At 45.7% G+C, this 27097-nt stretch overlaps 1 protein-coding gene across 1 annotated transcript in view; it reads right to left on the bottom strand.

Moving 5' to 3' along the window:
- NPFFR2 (neuropeptide FF receptor 2) overlaps positions 1 to 23838 on the bottom strand; it is a 38696-nt gene extending 14858 nt beyond the window's left edge. The window contains exon 1 of the mRNA XM_063135207.1: positions 23705 to 23838. The gene's annotated coding sequence lies outside the window, so the exon portion shown is untranslated. The remainder of the gene's footprint in view (positions 1 to 23704) is intronic.
- Between the last annotated feature and the right edge of the window lie 3259 nt (positions 23839 to 27097).

Here is a 27097-nt window from a genome sequence, read left to right on the forward strand (position 1 = left end):
TACATCACATGGATACCAACCTGCCGTGACTGACTTGCTTGTTATTTCCCATTTGCCCCCAGAGAAACTTTTTATTATGTAGCCGTAGACCAGATCTACACTACTGCTTTGTAATGGTATTGAAGTGCATTGACAACAGTTGGGGCTCATGACACGTTCCACATACCTTTTTCAAAACACTTTCAGTGGTGCAGATCTGGCTGCTAAATATAATACCACTTAGAGCTCCGGTGTACATTCCCAAGGGACACAATTGTAGTTTCCTTAAAGGCAGTGGGTAGGGAAATGAACGGAGCTCTGAGGCCATCAAGATGATGAGATTTAGGCTGCATCATGATAATAAATTACCTTCATGAATGCATGATGAACAATTCTGCATTGAAGCCCCCCAACTCTCTATAGCAGTAGTTCCCAAAGTGGGCAGTACTGCCCCCTTGGGGTGGGTGGGTGGATTGCATAGGGTGGCGTTAAGAGCAGCCTTGAATCTCTGTTTTTGCTTCTTTTAAATTTTGTTTTAACTGTTTTATTCTGTTTTTATTTTCATTTTATCTTGTATACCTCTTTGAAACTTTTCAATGGGGAGCGGATATATATATATTCTAAATAAATAAATAAATAATAAAGAGGCAAGGGGTCAGCAGGGGGCGCTAATAGGCAAAGGGGCGGCAGGGGGGCACTCGAGGTGGTCTTTTCTGAGAAGCGCCTCTCCAGAAGGTCTAAAAAGTTTGGTCCCAAGCCATATAGAGGAAGAATCCACACATGCATTAATATCATTTAAGAAGAGTCCTTTTAACGGTGAATTGAAATGTTTCGAAAACACCAAAATGCTAATGAAGAGACATACCCTGCTTGGTATGCCCCGCCATGCCGGCTGCAAACTAGAGGCGTTCACTCTCTTTTCCCTCTGTCCCTCGGCAAGCCTGCAGTGGGTGCTTCGGATTTTGAATAAATATTCAATTAATTGTTACTGTTTTGAATGTTATTATTATCTTCCTTAGTGGGTTGTTGAAAACCGCTATTCTGAATAACGATTTTTATAGTGTAGGGTAGGGGGCACTGGGCATGACTTTGTGGAACCAAGGGGGCGGTTACCTGAAAAAGTTTAGGAATCACTGCTCTATAGTGATGGACCTGACTTATGGTGCAACTTAAGGCTATTTCTTCTATCAATGTAGCTGCAAACTCCCAAATTCAATGGTTTCTGAGGAACAAACGTAAGAAGGAGATATTGAACTCATGTCCTATTTGTGGGCTTCCCACAGGCATCTGGTTGGCCACTGTGGGAGCAGAATGCCAGACTAATGTGATGATAAAGAGGCTTTATAATTTTACTGTTGCTTGTGATAGATGTAGGAAGTCACAAAATGAAGACTGTAATCAAGCAGGAGCTGGATCCATCTTTCTTTTTCTTTGATGGAGTGCCTACTTCATGCTAGTAATTTAAATGGTAATACATCTTCGCGAGTTGTTTGCATTTCTAATTAGATGCTAAAAGAGGCATTTTAGCTGGCTGTAGGTCTTTTGTGAAAGCTCAGCATGTTTGACACGCTGGACCTATGTAGTCAGAAGTAAGAACCACTGAGTTCAGTGGAGCATACTTTCAGCTGATTATCACAAGAGGGCGGTCATGCTGTGATATGAATCCTGGTTGGGCCCTTGCATCCTATTGCTCATAGAAAGCCAGGTGTGGGTGTAAATCAAAGTAGGTACATGCACGGCCTCTCCGTTCAACAGCCCCTCCCCATTCCTAGTTTATCTGTCCAGTAGGTACATGCACACACACACACACACTCCTTCCTTGGATGTGATGCTGGATTCTCCTTGGGATTATGGCTCTGGAGGATCTCATGATGAGTTCCTGCATTTGCCACTACACCACTGCTTATGTTCATACAGGCTACTTTCTGCACAACAGAATGGTAGCCTAAGACGCCTTATAGCACTCTTCAAATACTTGAAAGGTTGTCACAGAGAGGAGGGCCAGGATCTCTTCTCAATCTTCCCAGAGTGCAGGACATGGAAACATGGGCTCAAGTTACAAGAAGCGAGATTCCGGCTGGACATCAGGAAAAACTTCCTCACTGTTAGAGCAGTACGACAATGGAACCAGTTACCTAGGGAGGTTGTGGACTCTCCCACACTAGAGGACTTCAAGAGGCAGCTGGAGAAGCATCTGTCAGGGATGCTCTAAGGTGGATTCCTTCATTGAGCAGGGGGTTGGACACGATGGCTTTATAGGCCCCTTCCAATTATACTATTCTACGATTCTATGATTTTAAAATAACAACAACAACAAATTACACACACACACACGTTCCCCTCTGCTACTTTGCCTTCAGATTGCTTTGTCTTCTCATTACTCTTTAAATACTTTGTAATTTAAATACCTCCTTGGCTCTGCAGGCCAAGCTAAAAAAATACTTAAGTGCCTGTTTAGAATTTCCTGGTCATTTCATGCATAATGGATTTCTTGTGGCAAGCGCCCTCGCGGAAGAAGAAACAACCACTTAAAACACATCATCGGGTCAAAGTGGTAGATATTCATTACGCCTGGTTGGGCCTTGGTGCATTATTGCTCATCGGAAGCCAGTGAATGAAAAAGTGTTCTGAAAGCTTTAAGTCCGTTTCCTGCAATCAATCTTGTTTTTTAAAATTATTATATTTCGTAAGAACGCTGGGTATTTTGACTTTTACGGTTTAAAGGAAGCAGAAGGAATAAAGTGTTTGCATTGTGTATTTAGTTAACTCAAGACACTGCAGGGCTAAAGCAGCCCACATTTCCATTTTGTGAATGGCTTTTTGTAGGGTGACCACATGGAAAGGAGGACAGGGCTCCTGTGTCTTTAACCGTTGCCTTGAAAAGGGAATTTCAGCGGGTGTCATTTGTATGCATGCAGCACCTGGTGAAATCCCCTCTTCATCACAACAGTTAAAGCTGCAGGAGCTATACTAGAACGACCAGATACAGAACAAGGCAGGGCTCCTGTAGCGTTAACTGTTGGGATGAAGAGGGAGTTTCAACAGGAGCTGTATGCATACAAATGACACCTGCTGAAATTCCCCTTGCAATACAACTGTTAAAGACACAGGAGCCCTGTCCTCCTTTTCATATGGCCATCCTGCTTTTTGTCTATATTTCATAACAGTTTGCCTTGTCAGTGTGCTGAGGGTTGAACAGTGATCACCAAATTTGTCATTTGGCACTTACCATTCATTTGGTGGGTGTATAGTTAAATTACATGGCTTGTCATGGCGCAGAGTGGAAAATTATGACTGGAATACAAGGGAGATGGAAAGCAAGGGCTGGCTGTACATCAGGAGAGAGTACAGGGAGTTCAATGGGGAAACCCATCAACAGATATGAAATTTCTGATGACTAAGGGCCACTAAAAATGATGATAAAACATCATTTGCTATGGAGTCTATGTTAAAGAGCCAGTAGTGGAGGGCTCTATGTTAGAGAGCTTCGGCTATTGGGCGGTATAAAAATGTAATAAATAATTTATTTATTTATTTTATTTATTTATTACATTTTTATACCGCCCAATAGCCGAAGCTCTCTGGGCGGTTCACAAAAATTAAAACCACAATAAAACACCCAACAGGTTAAAAACACAATTACGAAATACAGTATAAAAAGCGCAACCAGGATAAAACCACACAGCAAAGTTGATATAAGATTAAAATACAGACTTAAAACAGTAAAATTTAAATTTAAGTTAAAGTTAAGTGTTAAAATACTGAGTGAATAAAAAGGTCTTCAGCTGGCGACGAAAGCAGTACAGTGTAGGCGCCAGGCGGACCTCTTTGGGGAGCTCATTCCACAACCGGGGTGCCACAGCAGAGAAGGCCCTCCTCCTGGTAGCCCCCTGCCTCACTTCCTTTGGCAGGGGTTCCCGGAGAAGGACCCCTGTAGATGACCTTAAGGTCCGGGCAGGTACATATGGGAGGAGGCGTTCCTTCAGATAACCTGGCCCCAAACCGTTTAGGGCTTTAAATGTCAATACCAGCACTTTGAATTGGGCCCGGACCTGGACTGGCAGCCAATGAAGTTGTAAAAGGACTGGCGTAATGTGATCTCGACGGCCAGTCCCTGTTAATAACCTTGCTGCCCTATTTTGTACCAGCTGAAGCTTCCGGACTGTTTTCAAAGGCAGCCCCACGTATAACGCATTGCAGTAAAATACATAAAATAAATAAATAAATAGTGGTGTAGTGGCTAAAGTGTTGGACTAGGAGTCGGGAGATTTGGGTTCTAGTCCCCACTCGGCCATGGAAACCCACGGGGTGACTTTGGGCCAGTCGCAGACTCTCAGCCCAACCCACCTCACAGGGTTGTAGTTATGAGGATAAAACGGAGAGGAGGAGGATTATGTACACTGCCTTGGGTTCCCTGGAGGGAAAGAAAGGTGGGATATAAATGCAATAATAAACTCTCCCAACCTCTGTGCTGGTGATAGTGGCAAAAAGGGAAGGGAGTGCCATGGTGCTCCCCTCCCACCCTGCCACCATCACCGTGCAAGGTGGTAGAACCTGCCAGGTGGTGGATGTTGGGTTGGGGCCAAACTTGTGAAAGCTCACTGAGCCCTACCGAGCAAATAGAGCACATCGAGACTCCCATCCATAAATGTTCAACCATTTTTCTTTGATCGGTTACTAGTTCTTGGATTCCTTTCATCTTTTTCCCATTCAAGCGCGCCTATGATTATGATACATCTTTCACAACAATGTCGGCTATGATCCTTTATAGCTTAATTATTTGTCCGTGAAATAAAGAGATGTCAACATCTGTCTGACGAATCAGCAATATTGAACATGTCTTGACCACCTTGAGTCCCACCTGCCCACACACGCACCTCGGAGGAAAAAAGGCAGGATATAATTGCTATAATAAATAAATAAATAAATAAAGCAGTTAATAGTAGGCATGCAGAAGGGGCTTTAACCCTTTCCATCCCCCCAACTATGATTAGCCCCAAGAGAGAAGCTTCCAATGGTCCCTGAGAATGGGCCCTACATGAGGGCTAGCATCAAGAGTATGCAGAGTTGGGCCACTGCCAAGGGGCCACACCAAAGCAGGGGTCCACTGAGAAGAGCCTCTGGAGACATCCCTCCTCCTTATCATTGCAATCTGGTTGTTCACCTGCTTCTCACTCTGGCCCAGAAAACAGTGGTGGTGAGAAGGAGGAGAAGTGGATGGCTCTGCGTACTTGCTCCCTGGATGGACGAGGAGCAAGAGGAGCTAGTAACCATGGTGGTGAAGTTGACTCAGCGAAGGAGGAGGCCCACCGAGGGTGTCTTGCCCAAGGTGCTGGCCATCACAAAATGGCTGAGGAACTGTTCACTACTTAAGATTGATCCACCACGGGCCCCAAGGAAGCAGAGCTGGAGAAAAGGGCTATCAGTGTGATCAAGGATCTGGAGGAAAGGTTGGGGTCTTTTTAGCATAAAAAACAGAAAGAAAGAAAGAAAGAAAGAAAGAAAGAAAGAAAGAAAGAAAGAGAAAATTAGGTGCACTGTGGAGAAACTGGATTGGGGAAAAAGCTCTCCTATAATACTAAAACCTGTGGTCACCCAACGAATCAGGGGTCTGGAAACAAAGCCCTATGAAGAGAGACTGAAAGAACTGGGCATGCTTAGCCTGGAGAAGAGAAGATTGAGGGGAGACATGATAGCACTCTTCAAATACTTAAAAGGTTGTCACTCAGAGGAGGGCCAGGATCTCTTCTCGATCCTCCCAGAGTGCAGGACGTGGAATAACGGGCTCAAGTTAAAGGAAGCCAGATTCCAGCTGGACATCAGAAAAAACTTCCTGACTGTTAGAGCAGTACGACAATGGAACCAGTTACCTAGGGAGGTGGTGGGCTCTCCCACACTAGAAGCCTTCAAGAGGCAGCTGGACAACCATCTGTCAGGGATGCTTTAGGGTGGATTCCTGCATTGAGCAGGGGGTTGGACTCGATGGCCTTGTAGGCCCCTTCCAACTCTGCTATTCTATGATTCTATGAATCCAAATGGTGGGAGAATCAGGGCAGGTATTTCTCCCCACTGTGCATTCTTAGGGCATATCTACACATGGGTGTAGTGAGAGGATCGCGGACTTACCGGCTTCCGCGATCCTCCCTGGGTGTCTAGATGGCTGTGCAACGTCCAGGAAGGACAGTGTGGCAACCATTGTTTTTTAAACCAGGAGAGGAGCGCACAGGCAGTCCTCCGCCAAAGGTATGGAGAGGAAAAAATGCTCCCGCTCCTCCCACCCCACCCCACCCCCAATGGGCCCGGGGCACCTGAAGAGCTCCGTGTCCCATGGGTGGTTCCCGGTTCCTCGCATTTACTCGCGAGGAGCCGGGATAAAACCGGGACGGCTGCCCACACCTCCCGTGGTCTCCAGATGATCCCGAGACCGTGGAGAAAATCGTGCTGAAAGCCATCCTAGTTATCTCAGGGAAATGAAGGGATCTTGCCTCCCATCATGTGGATGCACAGGGATGATCCCGGGACGATCCCCGGGATAAGGCGTGGTGCAGACATGCCCGTAGACTACTGAATTTGCTCCCACACAATGGAGTGATGACCACCAACTTGGAAAGCTTTAAAATAGAGAAATTCATGGAGGAGAAGCCAACCAAGGGCTACTAGTGATGATGTCTATATACCACCACCAGTGTTAGAGGCAGTAGGCCTCAGGATATAGTTGCTGGGGAACAAGAGCAGGCGAGGACTACTGCCCTCCTGTCCTACTTGTGGGACTTTCAGAGGCTTCTGATTGGCCACTGTGGGGCAGACGGCTTGACGAAACAAGCCAGGCAATACTAATGGGATTCGTTCGCCCTTAATGAAGTCAGACTCATTCTTAGTGAAGTCCAATGGATTGATTATTTATTTATTATTGCATTTATATCCCACCCTTTTTCCTCCAAGGAAGCTACGGCGGCATACATAATCCTCTCCATTTTATCCTCACATCAACAACCCTGTGAGGTGGGTTGGGCTGAGAGTCTGTGACTGGCCCAAAGTCACCCAGTGGGTTTCCATGGTCGAGCGGGGACTAGAACCTGGATCTCCCGACTCCCAGTCCAACGCCTTAGCCACCACACCACCACTGGCTCTCAATGTGGTGTGGTGGTGTAGCATTGTGGCTTCATAATCTTTAGTACAGAATTCCTTAAACTGTGATAATTCAAAGAAGAAGATAATGGATGGAAACAGCAGCAGAATGGAAGGCTTAGTACTTCCATCTTGTAATCTCCATTCTCATCATCATCACAGATGTGCTTTGGGCTACACCAAAGAGAACATTCCAAAGGAGAGCTCACGCTGCAAGTCAGGGGCCTTGATAGGCCTGGGCTAATGGGTCTCTCCCCTAGAGCCCTGAATGTCCACATTTTTCAAAGAGAGCTTTATTTTCCCTTAGCTTAATTGCCATACAGGAGACAATTTTCAAGGGGAATTGCGAGAGGGAAGGGTAAACTCTCCTCTCCCCACATGTTACAACACCCCCACCCCCCAAAAAATTCTCTCTGCATGGCAATTACACTTCAATTAGGAATATTTGGAGCAGGGTGCAAATTATTAGACATGATAACACTCTTCAAGTGCTTGAAAGGTTGACACACAGAGGAGGGCCAGGATCTCTTCTCGATCCTCCCAGAGTGCAGGACACAGAATAATGGGCTCAAGTTACAGGAAGCCAGATTCTGGCTAAACATCAGGAAAAACCTCCTGACTGTTACTGCGGTACGACAATGGAACCAATGACCTAGGGAGATTGTTGGCTCTCCCACGCTAGAGACATTTAAGAGGCAGCTGGACACCCACCTGTCAGGGATGCTTTGAGGTGGATTCCTGCATTGAGCAGGGGAACCCTTAGAGTAGAGTGACCCTATGAAAAGGAGGACAGGGCCCCTGTATCTTTAAGAGCTCTATAGAAAAGGGAATTTCAACAGGTGTCATTTGTATGCATGCAGCACCTGGTGAAATTCCCTCTTCATCACAACAGTACAGCTGCAGGAGCCCTGCCCTCTTGATCAGATACAGAAGAGAGCAAGGCTCCTGTGGCATGAACTGTTGTGATGAAGAGGGTATTTCACCAGGTGGTGTATGTATACAAATGACACCTGCTGAAGTTCCCTTTTCCATGCAACTGTTAAAAGTACAGGAGCCCTGTCCTCCTTTTCATATGGTCACCCTATCTTAGAGTCCCCTTCCAACTCTACTATTCTATGATTCTACGATTAATTACTTTACTTGAGATGATTTGCACGAGAAATGAATTAGCTGCTTTTGACTCTGGTGATATTTAAAGAAATCTGAGCAATTATTTTGACATCTGCATATATAGATATAAATCAACCTTGGCCCGTTTTCAGAAAATTTGTGTTTTCAGCCTGGAATTTTTCAAGGGCCTGACAACACTCCTGCTTCAGTTGCTTAACCCCTATCACCAGCTCCATCTGGAGGGAAGGCTTCAGAGCTAGATATCCTGTGTGAACCTGACAGCAACCATCATTCTTTTCTCTGTAACCATGTGGCGAGACTACTGTAATGTGCTCTACGTGGAGCTGTCACAGTGAATGTCTACACACTGCAGCTTTTGAAGGATGGAATGTTCCCTGATGGGCTACTTTTAGCCCAGGGCTCTTAACTTTTCCACAGGCTACTTTTTTACAAGCCCAAGTTGAGTTACCAGCATGGATTGTAGAGCCTTCCATAGCCCATCAAGAGTTTGCTTATAAAGTCATTTATACCCGGCTTCTCCTGCCCTAAATAGGGCCCTCGGAGCAGTATACAAATCATGTTTTAAACGAGAAAACAATATTAAAAACAATAAAAACAGCACACACTTCATAAATCCCAGCAAATCCAGCAACATCTTCAACTGCACACCCACAAACAAAAAACAAACAGCAGCCACAGGTCAAGAAAAAAAAAAAAAGCAGGCTTGAACAAAGCTCTCGAGATGTGTCTCCTGAACGTGAAGGAAAAACTTATTGTGAAGTCTCCCAGGGTACTAGAACTTCACAGACTGGGCACTGCTAAAAAGAAGGCCCAATCCAGCATCCCTCACCTCACATGGCAAGCAAGACACATAACAGGGCCTCTCCTGACAAGCGGAGTGCACGGGTAGGTTCACACAGAAGAAATGGACTCTGAGTTCCTGGGATGAGTCATCAACTGAAGCTATGTTCTACTGAGAAAGATATGGTCCTCTTACCACCACATGCTGCACCTGTTAGAGATGAGGAGCTTGTCAAAAACGAAAGACACTCAGCACCCAAAAGATGGCTGAATGAATATGTTTGTACAAATTTATTACATTTCTATACCACCCAACAGCTGACGCTCCCTGGATGGATCACAACAATACACAAGGGTTCAAAATCAGACGTTAAACAGCTCAAAGCCTTGGACTTGGATGGACAAATCTGTCAGTTTCACATTCTCCCATGTTGAAATGTACTTAAATCTCACTTTCTGTCCCAACTAGCCTGCCCACAGTTTAAGATCATAAAAAGGCCCTTCTCATTTGCCCTCCCATGAGCACAGTTAGGTGGGTGAATTCATGGGAGAGGTCCTTATCAGCAGTGGCCCCTCACCTATGGAACAAACTGCCGTGGAACGTCCACCATGCACTATCCTTGTAGGCTTTTAAGAAGGCCTTGAAAACATTTCATTTTACTGTGGCCCTCCCATAATGAGAACTGTTATAGCTGCTATAGTTCTTGCTGGTTTTATTGTTGGTTTTTATTGCTCTTAATTGCTATTTTATTGTGATTATGTTCCTCGTTGTTTTTAAGATTTTTAACTGTTTTTATGTATTTTATTGTTGAAAGCCGCCTTGTGAGGACTTCTATTCCGAAAGGTGGCCAAGAAATGTTTCAAATAAATAAAAATAAATGAAGTTGTTATCAGAAAACCAAATTGAACAAAATCTTCACACATCTCTGCTCTCGTGCTGTTGTTCCACAACAACTAGTCTTCAGAGGCATGCTGATTTAGATCTGGGAGGCAGTGTAAAGGCATCATACAGCTGACATTTGCAGCCATCAACAGTGTTATTCTCCATTAATACATTATTCCATTAGTCCCCTTCGAAGCCATCTAGAAACATTTTAAAGCCTTCTATTGCTGTCCCCTTCAAACGCCATTTAGTTTAGACCAAATATAAACTAAAAAGCAAAACAAAAATTTAAATACTGTAACCACTTCTCATAAGGGAACTGCTACGGATGTCGGAAAAATCCATTTGTGGGCTGGAGCTTGATCAGTTTGCCGAAATTCGGCATTACCACCACCACCCCACCCCGGACTTCGTTCTGGTTCCTGCTGACTCCATCTGCAGTCAATCAAGCCAGTTCGTGTGTTTTCTGGGCATTTGGGGCTTTTTCTTTTTTGCAGGTTTCGCAATTTGTCGATATTTCTCAGACATTCACGCACTTTGCAGAACCTGCAGGAAAGAAAAAGCATGAAAGAGTTCCCCAGAATTTGAGGGAAAGCCTGCAGCTCAGCTTGCAAATGCAAATCAACTTATGTATGCTACATTACTCCGTCGAGTCAAAAACGAACTGGGTTTTCTAGGAACTGCTCCAGTATTCTGATCTTTTGGGCTGCTCTTTCCTGCATCTTTCCGACACTATACTCTGTAAAAAATTAGATCAGAGCTACCATGGCCCACTAGCCTAATATGGGCTGCCAGAGTACCCAATCTAGCGCATGGGGCCAAATGGAGTGGGGAATACCCCATAGCAGGACTCCAGACTGTTATTACCAACTTCTGATTGGAGATAACAGCAGGGCTATGGGTGGTGGGAAACCCAGCCAGCACCATCATGAGTCCCTTTCTATATCCTGGAATAGGCATTCAACTCCATGCTTCCCACAGCATGGAGAGAGGCTAAAATGGACAGGCTGGGGTGATGAAATCAGTGGCCATGACCACACCCACTGATACCTTCTGGCCTGTGGAAGTCCATTCAGGAGGGCAATCTGCCCCCCAAATACTTTTCCAACTAAGACCCCAGTTGTGTCCTCCATTTTACTCACCCCAAAAGGCAAAACCCTAGAAGTTCCATCACTCTGGGACTGTGGTCTCCAATATGGTGCCTCTCCTGGCACCCACCAGGCTCCCCGGCCATCCCAATTTTAATTCTAAAGCTCTTTGAACAAGTATATACTAACTGGGAGGGTGCCATGGTGCGAAGCAAAGTCTGCGCCCTACAGCACCATTTCTATTTAGGTCCATAAGCGTGAGTGTGTGTTTTGGCCCCAGACCCCACCTCTGCCTTGTTCTTGGGTAAGCTATTTGTCTTTTAATCTTACCAGTTTGCCTTCTGGGAAATGACAGTATTGGGACCAGCCATGCCCACCATGGCAGCCATTTATGACTGAGCAAACCCATCCCATGGACGCCATTTCCTGAGGCAGCCTACAACACTCTACTTTCAAATATTCCCACTCCCCCACAAGGGTTGGGGACCCTGGGGTTTTCAGAGGAAACAAATGGTCCATACCACAAAAACATGGCTGCCACGGTGGGTGGGCACCATGCTGTTGTGGCAGTGGCCATTCTTTTTACCCATAATGCCCTGGAATGATGGAACATCTAAGCCATTGCATTTTCCCAGCAGCAAGGCTGCTGGTGCTTACTTCATGGCCCCTGAACCGCAACTCTTCAACCCTGGAGCCAACTACGCCAGGAGGAACACTTTGAGGAGGGGTTGGGCCAACTAGGGATGTAGGAAAACTTCATGTTTGCTCACAAAACACGCAAGCAGGCCTCGTTCCAAGCCATGAACAAGAACCCGAGCTGGGGCCCTTGTCTGCCAATAATGTTTGCAAACTGTAAAACACAAGCTTGTTTTCACCTGATTTCAAATTCACACAAATTTCCTCAGTAGGCTGAATCGGGGCCACTTTAATCTATGGAGGAAATTAGGAAATTTGCATGAATTTGGGGAGATTTGGGCAAATCTCCCATTTGATCACTGCTCGATCTGCCATTTGCACAAACGCTGCTCGTTCACCCATCTCAAGGGCCACCTCCTTCCCCAATGTGATCTTCCAGCGAGAAAAGATTCCCTCCTCGCACCACTTGTGTCTCAAGATGAGATCGGAAGCGGGGATGTCATAAACGCCCGGCTTGAGTCCAAGGGTCCAACGGACTCCCCCACATCCTTTCCCCTGGACCTAGTTGGGCACCTGAAGCACAAGTACGGACCTGTACTAGAGCTCTTGTGAAGCCCTGGAGAGCACTCAGCAGCCATCTGCTCCCGCTACGGGAATTTCGCACTTCCCCCCATGGCCTCAATGGAGCCTTTATGGCAGGGGAAGTGCGCAATTTTCCCCATTGCATTGATGGTGGCTGCAAAGGCCCCATTGACACACTGGGGGCAAGTACCCAATTTTGGCACGGGGGCAGATGCTCGTCAGGCCAGGCCGAGCCGAGCCTTTCAATGACCAGCCACGAGTCAAGGCGTTCTGCTGAATGCTTTATTGCTTTAGTGTTTTATTGCCAATTACCCAGCCATAAATCTCTGGCCAAGAATGCAGGAGGGAACTGCTGCAGTCTAAGAAAAACACAGTCCTTTAAGTAAAGTCCAATAGTTCTAGTCAGAGACAAGTTCTGAAGTGCAAGCCTACCGATCCGGGTCGAAGAACCAAACAGAGGGTGCTGGGGCCAAGGAGCCAAGAGCAAGCGAAGGTCAAGTCCAGTCCGATATCAAGAGCCAAGTCAGTCGTCCAAAATGCCAGGGATAAACGTTCAAGCAGAGTCAATCAAGCCAGTCCAGGTCAGGAAACCAAAGTCACAGACAAACGGTAAGGCGTGGGGCACAGTAGCAACCGGAGGAACGAAAGGTGTTTGCTACAGTGGACCAGCGGTCAGATTTCCCCTTTTCAAGCCCTGCCAGCATGACCCCACCCAGCTCCCAGCTGTGCCTCATTCCCCTTACTACAGCTCAGCGTTTTCTCCGTGCCTGTTCTGCAGGCGCGTACTTCGCCTGATCCCCTGCCTTTGTTCTGCCCTTTTCCTACGTCTCCTTTCGCGGGGGCTGGGTGGTCGAACCACCTCCGTCTCTGACTCAGCCTCAGGAGAGGCAGGCAGAGGGAGTGACTGACTGACTCGTGGCTCCTCCACGGGGCCTGCATCCTCCTCCATTGCACGACTCCCTTCCAACTGTGCACCGGTCTCTGGTCTGGCTGTGGGGGAGGAGACACCCTCTACTACTTGTAAGTTTGCCTCCTCTTCATCTGAGGAGGCTTCCTCGAGTGCAATCCTAACAGAGCCACAGAAGAAGCCCACGCAGCTGACGGTGGCGGGGTGGACACAGGTGACTTCACCCGCCCCTAAATTAGGGAGTCACTGATACTCTTCCACAAGGGCCCAATGTATTGATCCCTACTGTAGGAAGCTTCCAAAAGCCTGCATTTCAATATCAGCGGGTAAAATGGGAATGTAAGAAAACGCACACACCAAGATGGGGCTTGTCTAAGATGTTGCTCACTTGTAACCATGGTTATGCAAATATAGAGACAAGAAAGGAAGCAAAGGAAAACAAGTAAGTAACAGTCTGTGCTGCCCTGTAGAAGATAACCTGAATTCTCCTGGTCACCTCCCCTCAACACACACACACAAGCACCCCATGGAGATGTTCCCACCAGCAGACAGACAGTTGGCTGGCTGTAGCAGGAAGAAGATACAGATCAAAGCCCGTGCACTTTCACAATGAGGAGCCTTATATCAAGGCAGGCAATTCATAATACAATGCCTGTTATCAGTGCTGCTCGCCTAACCTTGCCTGGGGTGGATCTCCCCAAAAATGATTCAAGGCTTGGCAGCCTGCAAACTTTTTTCTTTTCTTTTAATAGTCCTATGCCAGGTAATTAGCAGTTGGAACAGAAAGCCTTGCAAGAGACGGTTTACTGAGCTAAGAATTCCCAACCCAGCAATTCAGAGCACAATGAGATCTCAAAGAAATATAGGTTTCGGCAGAGGACGTATTTCGGGCATCACTGTTACACAGACTGCCATATGCAATCAAGTAAAGCAGAGATGTGCAACTTTTTTGGCCCCAAGGGGCACATTGGCTGGTCCTGGGGGGATCAGGAGATCACATACACAAATGTGTGCATGTACACACATACACACCAAGCCTGGGAGTCTCCTGCTAATGCTACCAAGAGGAACACTTCCGTATCTCTGCTCTCTCATCAGAGATAGGAGAAAAAGAAGGGATTCCCTTGATAGTACTAGTATTAGTATGGAAACCCTGGGCAGTGCCACCCATGTGCCAGATGTAGGATGGTCTGGTCGTTTGCCAGAAATGACCTGGCAGACCACATGCTATCCACCAGCCACCCCTTTTGCCCCCCGCCACCCCTGAATTGAAGCAATAGAATTACGTTTTACTTCTCATTGGCGATTCGTGTAAACTGGGGCTGTCCAAGACAGCCCTGAATGTGAGTGCCCTGCCTGAAACACCATATTTAAGCCAGTTTGGGACATCATCCATCAGTCACATGATCCCTCAAAGCAATGAATAGGGGTTTTTTCTGTGGTTTTTCTCTAGGGTAAACTTACTGGAAGGGGTTTTGTGACCAAGGAACGGGGAAGGCAACACATCTCTGAATGGAGCACCAGAGGGGAGATCTGAGTCCCTAAATGAACGGATGATGAAATGAAAGAGGCCTGACCAGCCGCGACATAGGGAGAACAGATTAAACACAATCCATACACTTCTAGCTAAGGGACAAGAAGAAAATATGCTTAGTTCCCATGTACTTGTCTTCCCCCCCCCCCCAAATCTAGTTCTGGGTGTATGGCAGAGCGGATAAAAATCAATTATTTTTTTAAAAAAATTAAAAAATCAGATAAAATCAGATTTAAATCAAAAATCTGATTTAAATAAAAAAAATGGATTTTTTTTATTTAAATCAGATTTTTTTAATAAAATGCTTTTTGAGGAAAAATCCATCTAAAGATAGTTTTCTATTTAAGATACATCATAGTCCAAAGGTTATTCATCATGAAATAAGGATTAGTTTTTAATTACGTAGCAGGAGGCTGTATGCCATGTTTAAATTTTTCGGTAAATGAATTCCATTAATCCATTCACAATGTCATGCTCTTCCAGAGGTTTCTGTAAGATTATTGGGCATTTTTTTCTATCTAGAAGATATTATCACAGATGCTTGGTTTTACAGTTCCCAAAACTGTGAATTTGTGTCTGCAGAGATCACAATCCCATTGTTCCTTTGCAAATCTATGTACACGGAATCAACCCCTTACCTCTTAAGTGCTAAGTTTAAAAAAAAATTCAATGAATAGAGTGCACATGATTAAATCGAGACTTTCTGAATTGCGATTTAAATCAAGTTGATTTAAATCAAATCCGCCATGCTCCTATCTAAGGGACACGAAGAGAATATGTTTAGTTTCTATGCATTTGTCTTTTTTTTTTCAAAATCTAACAGTTCTGTGTGTATGATGAGAGAATGTGAATCCATATCCCCGCACCTTCACGTGGCTATACTTAGATGAAGATTGCTGCACTATCAATCTTACTGTATACTGCAGTTTTAAAAATGAACTCAGATTTAAAACCAGAAGTCCTAAATCCCTCAAAAGAAATTGGGTGGATGGATAGGTGGGGTTGACAGGAACTTAAATGGAATCTGGATGACAGCTCCACGTTCGGTAAGTGTGCACATGCTGGCATCATAAGCCACACAAAGGCAAACACCTCCATAACTTTGTCAGTGCCACAGACCTGAGAGCATGCACATTTTAGGACTGGAACCTAGGGCTGATCTACACCAAGCAGGATATTCCACTATGAAAGTGGTATGAAAGCAGTATATAAAACGCAGGAGCCACACTACTGCTTTATAGCGATATTGAAGTGCACTGACAACTGTTGGGGCCCATTGACACATATCGTATACCACTTTCATACCACTACATCCTGCTTGGTGTGGCTCCTGCCTTTTATATCCCGCTTTCATAGTGCAATATCCTGCCTGGTGTAGATTAGGCCAGAACCAAAAGTGGCAGCTCATCTGAGAGGCATTTCAAGGGTGGCACTCTGAAGGAGTGGACCTCACAGAGACTACACGTATACTAGTAACAAGGAAGGGGTTAAACAATTGGGGTAGTTTTAGCATGACATGTTTAAAATGTAGCTTTTAGCATGTCACTTTTAAGATATAGTAGAAGGAGGGTGCCGGCCTGAAGATTCAACATCAGGATACCTGGGGAGGGAGGCAGAAAGAGAGGAGAGACCTTGGAAACAGAGCTGAGTTCCCTTGTCTGGCCTCAAGGCCATATACCAGCAGGGGTGGCAGGAAGAGAGGTGTGAATCCAGGTCTCTGGGGCTATTCCAGAGGGAGGGGGGAAATGAAAGGACATGAGAACTTGGAGGGTATAAAGTTTAGAGGACTCCCCTCCACCCCACCCCACCCCCCAGTCTTTGTCTTGTCATTATTATTATTATTATTATTATTATTATTATTATTATTATATTTATTTGTATCCCGCCTTTTGCCCAATGCTGGGCCTCAAGGTGGCCTTACAAAGTTTAAAACATATATTGGGGGGGGGGGACATAAACGTTTAAAATACACAACAAAATTATAAGACATTAACATAGATGGAGGGCCAGATTATTCTCCAAAGGCCTGCTGGAACAAAAAAGTTTTAGCCTGCTTCCGAAAGCCCATCAAGGAGGGAGCCAGCCTAGCTTCCCCGGGAAGAGAGTTCCAAAGCACTGGAGCAGCCACCGAGAAGGCCCTCTCCCATGTTCCCACCAAGCATGCCTGTGAAGATGGCGGGACTGAAAGAAGGGCTACTCCAGAAGATCTCAAAGCACAGGCAGGCTCATAAGGGAGAATACATTCTTTCAAGTCTTAACAAAGTCTTTAAGTCTTTCCATATGGTTTGGATGGGGGTGTCCGTGGGTGGCTCAGACTACAAGGCCCTATTTATTAGTTTATTTATTTATTTCCCACCTTTTTTCCTCCAAGGAACCCAAGGTGGCATACATAATCCTCCTCCTCTCCATTTTATCCTCACAACAACAAGCCTGCGAGGTAGGCTGCGCTGAGAGTCTGTGACTGGCCCAAGTCACCCAGTGGGTTTCCATGGCCGAGTGGGGACTAGAACCCAGATCTCCCGACTCCTAGTCCAACACCTTAGCCACTACACCATACTGGCTCTCCCACTACACCTACACTGGCTCTCCTTTGCAGTAAGTAGAGAATCTAGCTATGTTTTATTGTTTTAAGGTTACTGGGTTTCCTATGTTATGCATGCTTACATGGTTGTTTTACTTTTCGTTCTTCCCCAAAACCCTTACCCTTACTTGTAAATAAACTCCTTCTACCTCAGTTGCTTGTGCTGCTATCTTCTTGCTACTGGGTCAGTGCTAAATCCAGGGCTACTGTGCCAGGATTCTGGTGTCCTCTCCCAGAGGCAGCGGCGACAGGGATGGAAGCTGGGTACACACCCTCGGGCTACCTTTACAAGCATGTTCAAATCAGTCCTTCGTTCTCCAGCAGTACCGGGATGTATTTCAGCATTCAGGACCCTGGTCAGCGACTACCTTTCTGGCAAACTAGATTCATTTTGGAAATGGAGTAGAAAGCCGGGGCTCCTCAAAGTAACTGCTGAGAAGTCCAAACATGACCACAGGTGATGCTTTCTGAACAAAGCCTTCTTTGCCTTCCTCTGGGCTGACAATGGTGTGTGTGTGTGACTGTGTGTGTGTGTGGCAGTTTAAACCCACGTGCCACCAGTTGTTGATCTCCAATACAGAATATGAGCAACAGCCCAAGTGCAACATGGCAAGGATCATTAAGAAGTATGAATCTGCTGAATCGAGTAACCACTTAGGAACGAGGGAGAAATTGACACAATAACACATAGCTGCATTACCGTACCTTGTATAGTACATGTACACAGTAACAGAGAGTTACAATCAATTATATATAAAATAGATGGAGTGGACAAAATGATGCATGGTACGGAGAATGTGGACAGGGAGACATTTTTCTCCCTCTCTCAAAATACTAGAACCCGATGGGGTCATCCCAGGAAGCTGATTGGTGGGAGATCCAGGACAAATAAAAGGAAGGACTTCTTCACACAACACATAACCACCCAGAGAGCATTGGCTATGGGGTGGTATACAAATGTAAATAATAGTAATAATAATAACAACAACAACAGTGAAATTATGGAACTCACTACCACAAGATGTAGTGATGCCCACCAATTTGGATGGCTTTAAAAGGGGGTTGGATCAATTCCTAGAGGCAAAGGCTATCAATGGCTAGTAGCCTGATGGTTATGTGCTACCTCCAGTATTCGAGGCAGTAAGCCTGTGTGCACCAGTTGCTGGGGAACATGGGTGGGAGGGTGCTGTTGCACCATGTCCTGCTTTGTCAGTCCCTGGTCGACAGCTGGTTGGCCACAGTATGAACAGAGTGCTGGACTAGATAGATCCTTGGTCTGATCCAGCATGGCACATCTTATGTTTTTATGTTCTTATGACAACCTGGTACTCCTCCAGATGTTTTGACTACAACTTCTATAAGCCCCCAGCCAGTGTGGGCAATGGACAGGGACTGTGGGAGTAGTCCAAAATGTCATTGAAGGCTCTGGGTTGCCTACTCCTGTAATAAAAGCCCCTGTCTCAAAGCCCCTTGTCATATCATCTTACCACAAGAGAGTAAAAATCTTTACCTGCAAAAATTCACTGAGATAAGGAGAACTATAAATCAGCATTAAATATACATGCATAGGGTATGCAAAGGTTATTTTTCAGCCACACCCACAACTAGGGATGGATGAAAGTTTCAATTTTGCATCTTTGAGTTTCTTTAAATCTCAGGTTTTCCATTTCATTTGTACAGAGATTTGCATATTTTGTCATGCAAAACAACAACCAGACAAATGGCTCATCCAGTCCTGTTTACAACACCAAACCTCAAAGAACTTAGATGTAAGCTTCGCACCTCAGATAGCTCTTTTGAAATTCTGACTGGTTCTGACTAAAACTCAGAGGAAATTCACTGCCCTGCTGACATCGGAGGCACCAGCCTCCACTGTGTAATCCTGAAAACACATGACATTAAGCCCCAAAACTGCAGTTTAACTAGCTTTGAAATTGCAAGGTCTTCTTACAAAAAAATAAAAGACAGCAATATCTTAGTAACCTCTTTTTCACTTTCCTCCCCGAGTTGAAACACCTTTTAAAACGTGGGTGTTGTTTTTTTTGCACATTTCTTTGATAAATGCCAATCCTTTTAGACTCAAAGAAATGTTCAGCAAAGATGAAAAGCTGAGATAAAAGGCAATCTGATGCTCAGATCAAACACGCAGATTTTTTTTTAAAAAAAAGTGTTTGTTGATTTTGAGATGGCTGAAATCTTAAACATACTAATACCATCAAAGCTTCACAGAACTCAAGGCGACTGTACTGTTTATGCACCTGAAACTCTCCATAATACTTCATGCATCTGATGAAGTGGGCTACAGTCCATGAAATCTTATGCCAGAACGAATCTGTTCATCTTTAAGGTGCCACAAGACACTTTGTTGCTTTTAGCAGATGGGATCCCATTTCCTAGCAGGCAGGTAGACAAGATTATCTTTAGTTACATTACAGCACTATGGTTTAGTTTGATAGTACATAGAATCATAGAATAGTAGAGTTGGAAGGAGCCTATAAGGCCATCGAGTCCAACCCCCTGCTCAATGCAGGAATCCACCTAAAGCATCCCTGACAGATGGTTGTCCAGCTGCCTCTTGAACGCCTCTAGTGTGGGAGAGCCCACAATCTCCCTAAGTCATTGGTTCCATTGTCATACTGCTCTACCAATTAGGAAGTTTTTCCTGATGTCCAGCCAGAATCTGGCTTCCTGTAACTTGAGCCCATTATTCCGTGTCCTGCACTCTGGGATGATCAAGAAGAGATCCTGGCTGTCCTCTGTGTGACAACTTTTTAAATAATTGAAGAGTGCTATCACGTCTCCCCTCAATCTTCTCTTCTCCAGACTAAACATGCCCAGTTCTTTCAGTCTCTCCTCATAGGGCTTTGTTTCCAGACCCCTGATCATCCTCGTTGCCCTCCTCTGAACACCCTCCAGCTTGTCTGCATCCTTCTTGAATTGTGGTGCCCAGAACTGGACGCAATACTCAAGATGAGGCCTAACCAGGGGCGAATAGAGAGGAACCAATACCTCCGCAATTTGGAAGCTATACTTCTACAATTCTACTAGGGAGTTTAACAGCACAAGTGCATTTCAGAATTACCACAAAAGTGTAATTAAGAGCACCAGCTAGAAAAGAAAGGAATTTGTTTAATCTCCATATTTGATATTTGGATATAAGATAAAACCTCTTGCTGTTAGTGCAAGTCTATGTCAGTGTCCAACAGAATTTCCATCTTAAGAACTACATTTAGGATTCCAGCCATCATCTCGTGGATTTAGGCTGCATTCCTATGCACAGATTTACCTGCAGATTTTCAGGTTATGCAGAGCAAGCAAATGAGGACATCAGTGACATCTCTCAGGTATGCAGAGAGCAACTCTAACTACACATAAAGGAAAATATATATTATTTAGAATAGAGCTTGTGTCTGGAACCAAAATGAAATGTGTGTGGCTCCTTTTACGAAGGAATGCTTAGGAATTTGAAATCCTGACTTTTTTTCCCCCAAAACGGCAGTTAGAGAGTTCTCAAAGACTCAAAATTCAATGTTCAGCAAAACCAACTAGTTAGTTCATTGGCTATTTGAATGCTAAACCAAATATTTGTTGGATAGAGAATAGGGACCACAGAACCTCACAGAAGCCAAGATACATCTACACAAGCTGTTTCCCCCGAATATTGTGGCACAAACTGTTATAAGCATCCTCCACTCCAATCTTATTCCTTCAACAACCACTCAAAAACTCATACACTCCACGGCTCATTGAAATTGGTTCATCAAGGCTTTCACACCACCTAATACGGATTCTTCTTAATTTTCAACCCTCTTCAGTCAGTAGGATTTTAAGTATGTAGCTGAGGAAAACAAAACCGAGCTGGATCATTGAAAGATGATCATCTCAAGAATACAGGTCTACTTGTCCTTTTGGATTTGAGAGGTCCATCTTTTAAAAGGGGGGCATTTCATACCCTTTAGGCTGTAAAGTGGTCCCTTTGGGTGTTCACTTGATTTGTTTGTGGATACTATAAGAATATTCATTCTGTTATACAATATTGTCCCTTTCTACCCTGGCCTCTTCCTTCTTTCCCACTCACCATTTTGTTTGTTTATTTTTGCCTCCTATACTATGGAAATTGTGTTTGTAAACTCCTTAGGGGCAGAGACCTGTCTCCTTTCTTATACTGCTCTGTGAAGACCCACCTATGATACTGTAATAATATGCAATGGCGGCTGGCAGTAGCTAAGGGGAATTAAGGTACAGCAATCACTTGGCCAGAGTAAATGTGATTTTAAGAAGGATCGAGCATGTCATCAGCCGGTGATCTTTGCAGCCAGGTTTTTAGCACCTCCTTTCCCAAGACAGGCTTCTGCTCTTGTCCCAGAAAGAAGGAACCCCGTACACATTTACAAATGTCCAACCATACACCATGAGACTTACCTCTGCTCTGAGTAAATTAGGCAGCAGGATTGCTTTGCCAGGGGCAAAGGTTTTGTTTTAAGAATATAAGAAGCACCATGCTGGATCAGACCAAAGGTCCATCTAGTCCAGCATTCTGTTCACACAGTGGCCAACCGGCTGTTGACCAGGAACCCAGGACAGCTGGACAGCCATCTGTCAGGTATGCTTTAAGGTGGATTCCTGCACTGAGCAGGGGGTTGGACTCGATGGCCTTAGAGGCCCCTTCCAACTCTAGTATTCTATCATTCTCTGACATGGTGCAACAGCACCCCCCCACCCATGTTCCCCAGCAACTAACATACATAAGACATACTACCTGCTATACTAGCAATAGCACACAGCCATCAACACTAGTAGCCTTTGCCAACCTTCTCCAAATGGATGGCCATCACATTTTGTGAAAGCGAATTCCATAGTTTAACTATGTGCTGTGTGAAGGAGTACTGATTCAGTTTTCCTCAACCTGGTGCCCTCTAGTTAGGTTGGATTACAACCCTCATCATCCCCAGCCAGCATGGATGATAGGAGTTGTCACCCAAGACATCTTGAGAGAGCACTTGGATGGAGAAGGATGAATACACCAACTCTTTATATAGAATCCTGTATGAGTATTCAAACCAGCTCCTTAAGTTGATGGCCAAATGTTAAAATGGTTTTTTTATGTCTCATTTAAACTCAAGTCTGTATAGCAAGCAGAGTTATCTCTGAGATCTCATTGAAAGTATCTTCCAGAGTAGACTTAGTTGGGGGTTGGGGGGGTGTACTAAAAAGAGAGAGAGAAGGTAAGCGCTAAGCCTTAACCATATTATGGATCAGAGCCTTGCAATGAGTCTTCCTCTTCTTTTCTAGGCGGAATTGAAAGATCCCCAATTCATTCCTCAGCATCATTCAAGCACCCAGCATTTTTTCCCTGTCCTGAGACCAGTCCCAATATGGGCAGATTTATTTTCCGAACCGTTCTTTTGAACAAAGTTTAAGCAAAAACCACTCCTTACATTTCCATTACAAACACACCCGCCCGCCCCGTCCTCCAGGAGTACATTTAAGGGAAACCATTGGAACGCAAAGGCTGTCCTCCTATCAGCATTGTTGGACTTAGGAACAATCCCTGCTGTTCTGAGTGGGGCAGGGGGCTACTCACAAGTAAGGAAACAGGCGATGTAGCCGCCTATGCTTACCTGGCTGTTAGCCAGCCTTCCGCAACCTGGTGCCCTCCAGAAGTGTTGGACTACAATTCCCACCATCCCCAACAAGAGCAGCCAATGCAGTCTTGATCGCACCACCGAAAACCCAGTCTCAGGTTGTTCCTGGTGTTTATTTTTATTTTATGTGGTTCTTTCATCTGTTGCTGATTTTACTGTTGGTTCATCAAGTTTCAACTCTCTCTCTCTCTCTCTCTCTCTCTCTCTCGAGAGAGAGAGAGAGAGAGAGAGAGAGAGAGAGAGAGAGATGGCCAAGGAAAGTTGTTTTTGAAACGTGCCAACCTTGGCTGCAAACGCTTGGAATGAATTGAAATCAAATACCCCCACCCCCACCCTTCCCCAGGCTTGATGTCAGTGCAAAGCCTCCAGAAACAGAGGAGCCTCGGTGCATGTCCAGAGCGCTTATTAGGCTTAGGGAGGGACGGCAGCAGCCCCAACACATGAGGCATCTGGGGATTTAGCTAGACCTAAGGTTTATCCCAGGATCATCCCGGGTTCGTCCCTGCCTGAGCACTGGATGCCCTGTGTGGCACTTAGATGAACAGGTTTGACCCCAGGACAATCCTGGGATAAACCTTAGGTCTAGCTACGTCCTGGGAGCGGAGGGAAAGGGGTGTGTTGCGATCCCTCCAGGCGTGTGCGCCGGGCTTTTAGAACTTCAGAACGCAAGACGGATGCGCGCGAGCTCTCCTGAACCCAGGACCACCACTTTTCAACCGGCTTTGCGACCAACCTGTAGACGTCTTCCCCTTCTCGCTCCCGCCCCCAGCAAAAACAAACACGCCCCCCACCCCCGCTCCCAACTTCTCGCTCTCTTTCGAAGCACTCACCGGATTAGGGCAAGGCGCCCCACGGAAGCGAAGTGCCTGAGCGGCGGGCGCCCGCTGGGTAGGGCTCCCCGAAGTTTCCCCCGGCGGGCGCGCAGCCCCAACGCGATCCAGCGCTCCCCGTCGCTCCCGGCTCCACGTGCTCCATGGCCTGGGATCGACTTCCTAGCAGCCTCCTTTCCCTGCCTGCCTGCTTTCGCCTGGGCGGGAGGCGGCACAGCTTGGACGGCGCGGCGCTCTTGCTGCTGCTGCTGCCGCCGCCGCCGCCGCGCGTTTCGGCGACCAGACGGCGACAGCCAAGCGCTCGGCTCTGGCGCGCTCCGCCCGCCCCCGTGGCGTTTTGAGCATCGGGCGAAGGGGGCGGATCTGGGCGGCACCCGAAGCCTCCCGCGTCCTCCGGAGGCGACCCAGAAGCCCCTTGCCACCGGCCCGCCCTCCGCGGCTCACACGCGCGCGCCCCGGATCGCCTGGGGAAAGGGGCGGGGGACGGAATTTACGCTCCTTTCCGCCGCATCCCTCCAGACGAGGCGGCGGACCTCCCCGGACTGGTCGCGTTCCCGATCCGAAGCGAGGCGCCGTCCAGTTCGGTTTGAATAAGTCGCTAGTCCACGTGGCTGTATAGACGGGCGTGGAAAGTGTCGCCCAGTGCGTATTTTATTTATTTATTTATTTATTACACTTATATACCGCCCCCATAGCCAGGGCTCTCTGGGCGGTTTACAGAAATTCTAAAACTAAGATAAAAACGAGTATACAAAATTTTAAATTCTAAAACACAGAACATACACACATAAAGCATTAAAAACTGTAAACATGTGGGTGATTAAGATGTGCCGCCATATGCCTGGGCAAAGAGGAAAGTCTTAACCTGGTGCCGGAAAGATAGCAACGTTGGTGCCAGGCGAGCCTTGTCAGGGAGATCGTTCCATAGTCTGGGGGCCACCACCGAAAAGGCGAGAGATTTTTTCTGTTGGTAAAGAAAACGCGGTACGATTTTTTGATCTCTGCGATCTTCGGAGAGTGTGGCCTGTCAGAAGGAAATGCCATTGGGTTTGGTTGGGCATATCGAGGTCTGAAAGCTGGGTTTTGTACTTAGGGTAGAATCCAACAAAAGGCTGATTTAAAGTAGACCCATTGAAATGCATTGGAGTCCCATTCATTTCAATGGGTCTGCTTTAAATAGAACTTTCTTGGATTCTAAATTTACGGCGGAATCCTGTGCACAGGCGGGGAAAGTCCTACAACTCCCATCAATGCGAGAATTGTAGGATTCTTTTCTATCTCCGCATAAAATAGGATTTCGTCCTAAACCTGCTGCAGTCATATACCCACCTATCTAGGAGTAAGGCCCACTGATTTTGCGGGGACATACTTCTAAGTAGGCATGCATAGATTTGTGAGGTTAAAAGTCTGATCCTATGTTATAAAACCTGGGGAAAATACTGGTTATAATTCCTGGGGTGGGGAGCACACATAGCACTGCATAGGATCAGAATGGTAGGTGCAATCCTGCCTTATTCAGAAGTAAGTCCTACAAAATACAATGGGGCTAACTTCGAAGTAAGATTGCATCGAGAGACGCACACTTCGCCTGCAATCCTGATGCGATTTACTCAGGAGTAAGCTCAATTGAATTAAATGGGACTGACTTCTGAACAGACATATTTGAGGATTGCATATTTGTGAACTGCCCAGAGCACTTTGGCTATTAGTAGGGTGACCATATGAAAAGGAGGACAGGGCTCCTGTATCTTTAAAGGTGTATAGAAAAGGGAATTTCAGCAAGTGTCATTTGAATGCATGTACCACCTGGTGAAATTTCGTCTTCATCATAACAATTAAAGCTGCAGGAGTCCTGGCCTCTTGACCAGATACTAAAGAGAAGAGGGCACCTGCAGCTTTAACTATTGCAATGAAGAGGGAATTTCACCAGATGCTGCATGCATACAAATGACACCTACTGAAAATCCCTTTTCTCTACAACTGTTAAAGATACAGGAGCCCTGTCCTCCTTTTCATATGGTCACCCTACTATTAGGCTGTATAGAAATGTAATAAACAAAAAATAATATTACACAATCCCCTGAAACTCTGTGAAATTGACTTCTGAATCGCCTTGCACAATATGACCGTGTTATGATCCAGTCCTAGCAAGCCCCAAGGAAAGTGTGAGGGTTTTTTCTTCCCCTAACAAGATCGTTTTCGATTGTAGCCTTACGAGAAATGCAGGCAATCAGATACTTTCTGGATTCAACATTTATCTGTGCTCTTGTAGGCATGGTGAGGGCTATCCACCAAGTGAGGATTTTGATTAGGGAACTCCACTGTTAGGAATAATCTTCACCTGTTCCATCATCATATTCATCATCATCTCCACTGCACCATCAACTAAAGTGATGGCTCATAGAATTATGCAGACAACACAGACAGGTCCCTGCCCTTAGGGAACTTACAATCTATAAAACAGACAGTGTGGAAACGGGAGAGGAGGCGGGAATGTAGGAAAATGCGTTCAGTACATGTACAGCTTGGCAATAAAAATTAACAGGATAATCGAAAGGTGTTTCCAATTGCTTACCTTTCCACACTACTTCCCGGCCTTCAGTCAGAATTCAGCAGGAGCCCTTATCGTTGTGCTACAGCTGGGATCCTTTCTTCAGGGATGACTCAGGTATCAATCCCATTGCTCCAGATGGGACTTAGAGAATCAACATGCAGATGACGGGTTTACAATCCCATAACTCTAGCCACCGAGACGTTTGAAAGAACAAAAGAAGACGGAGTGCTTATCGTGCATGCACGGAGTTCCTTTGCTTATCTTTAGACTAACCACAGCCAGCTTCAGTGTGCATATGGGAGTGGAGGAAAAAAAGAGACATTCAGATTGGGCAGATGGTTCATTTTCAGCTCCCAGAATACTCTTTGTAGAAATTAAGTACTGTGTGAGAAGAGTGGCAGCACTATCGCTGATCAAAGTCATTTTTACCTTCGGTCACTGATGGCAGCCTCATGAGCCAGGGCTGGGTAATAATAGATCCAGGGCTTCTTTAAATGAGCAATTTATAGCACATTATAGTTTGTGGGTCATTCTGGGGGCTCCTGCATGTCTCCCGCTCCTTCCCTTTGTTATCCCGCTTAAAAATAAACCTTGGAAAACCCGATTCTTCTGAAATATATTGGGGGGTCCTGCTGTGTGCAGTTGAAGTTGCGCTACAAAAACACCCGCAGGGGGCCCTGTCCCATTGAACTATATGGGCTTGGAAGTTTTAATTTACGGACCACATGGTTGCTGTGCTCTTCCCCTGTGTAATTCAGCTCATTTCAAATGCGGAAGAGAAGCAGGGAGCAAAGCGACGGTAAGCAAACACGATTCCCCTTTAATCTAAAGGGCTTCCA

Source organism: Elgaria multicarinata, chromosome 10 (assembly GCF_023053635.1).
Source record: "Elgaria multicarinata webbii isolate HBS135686 ecotype San Diego chromosome 10, rElgMul1.1.pri, whole genome shotgun sequence".
In the NCBI taxonomy this organism is placed as follows: domain Eukaryota; kingdom Metazoa; phylum Chordata; class Lepidosauria; order Squamata; family Anguidae; genus Elgaria; species Elgaria multicarinata.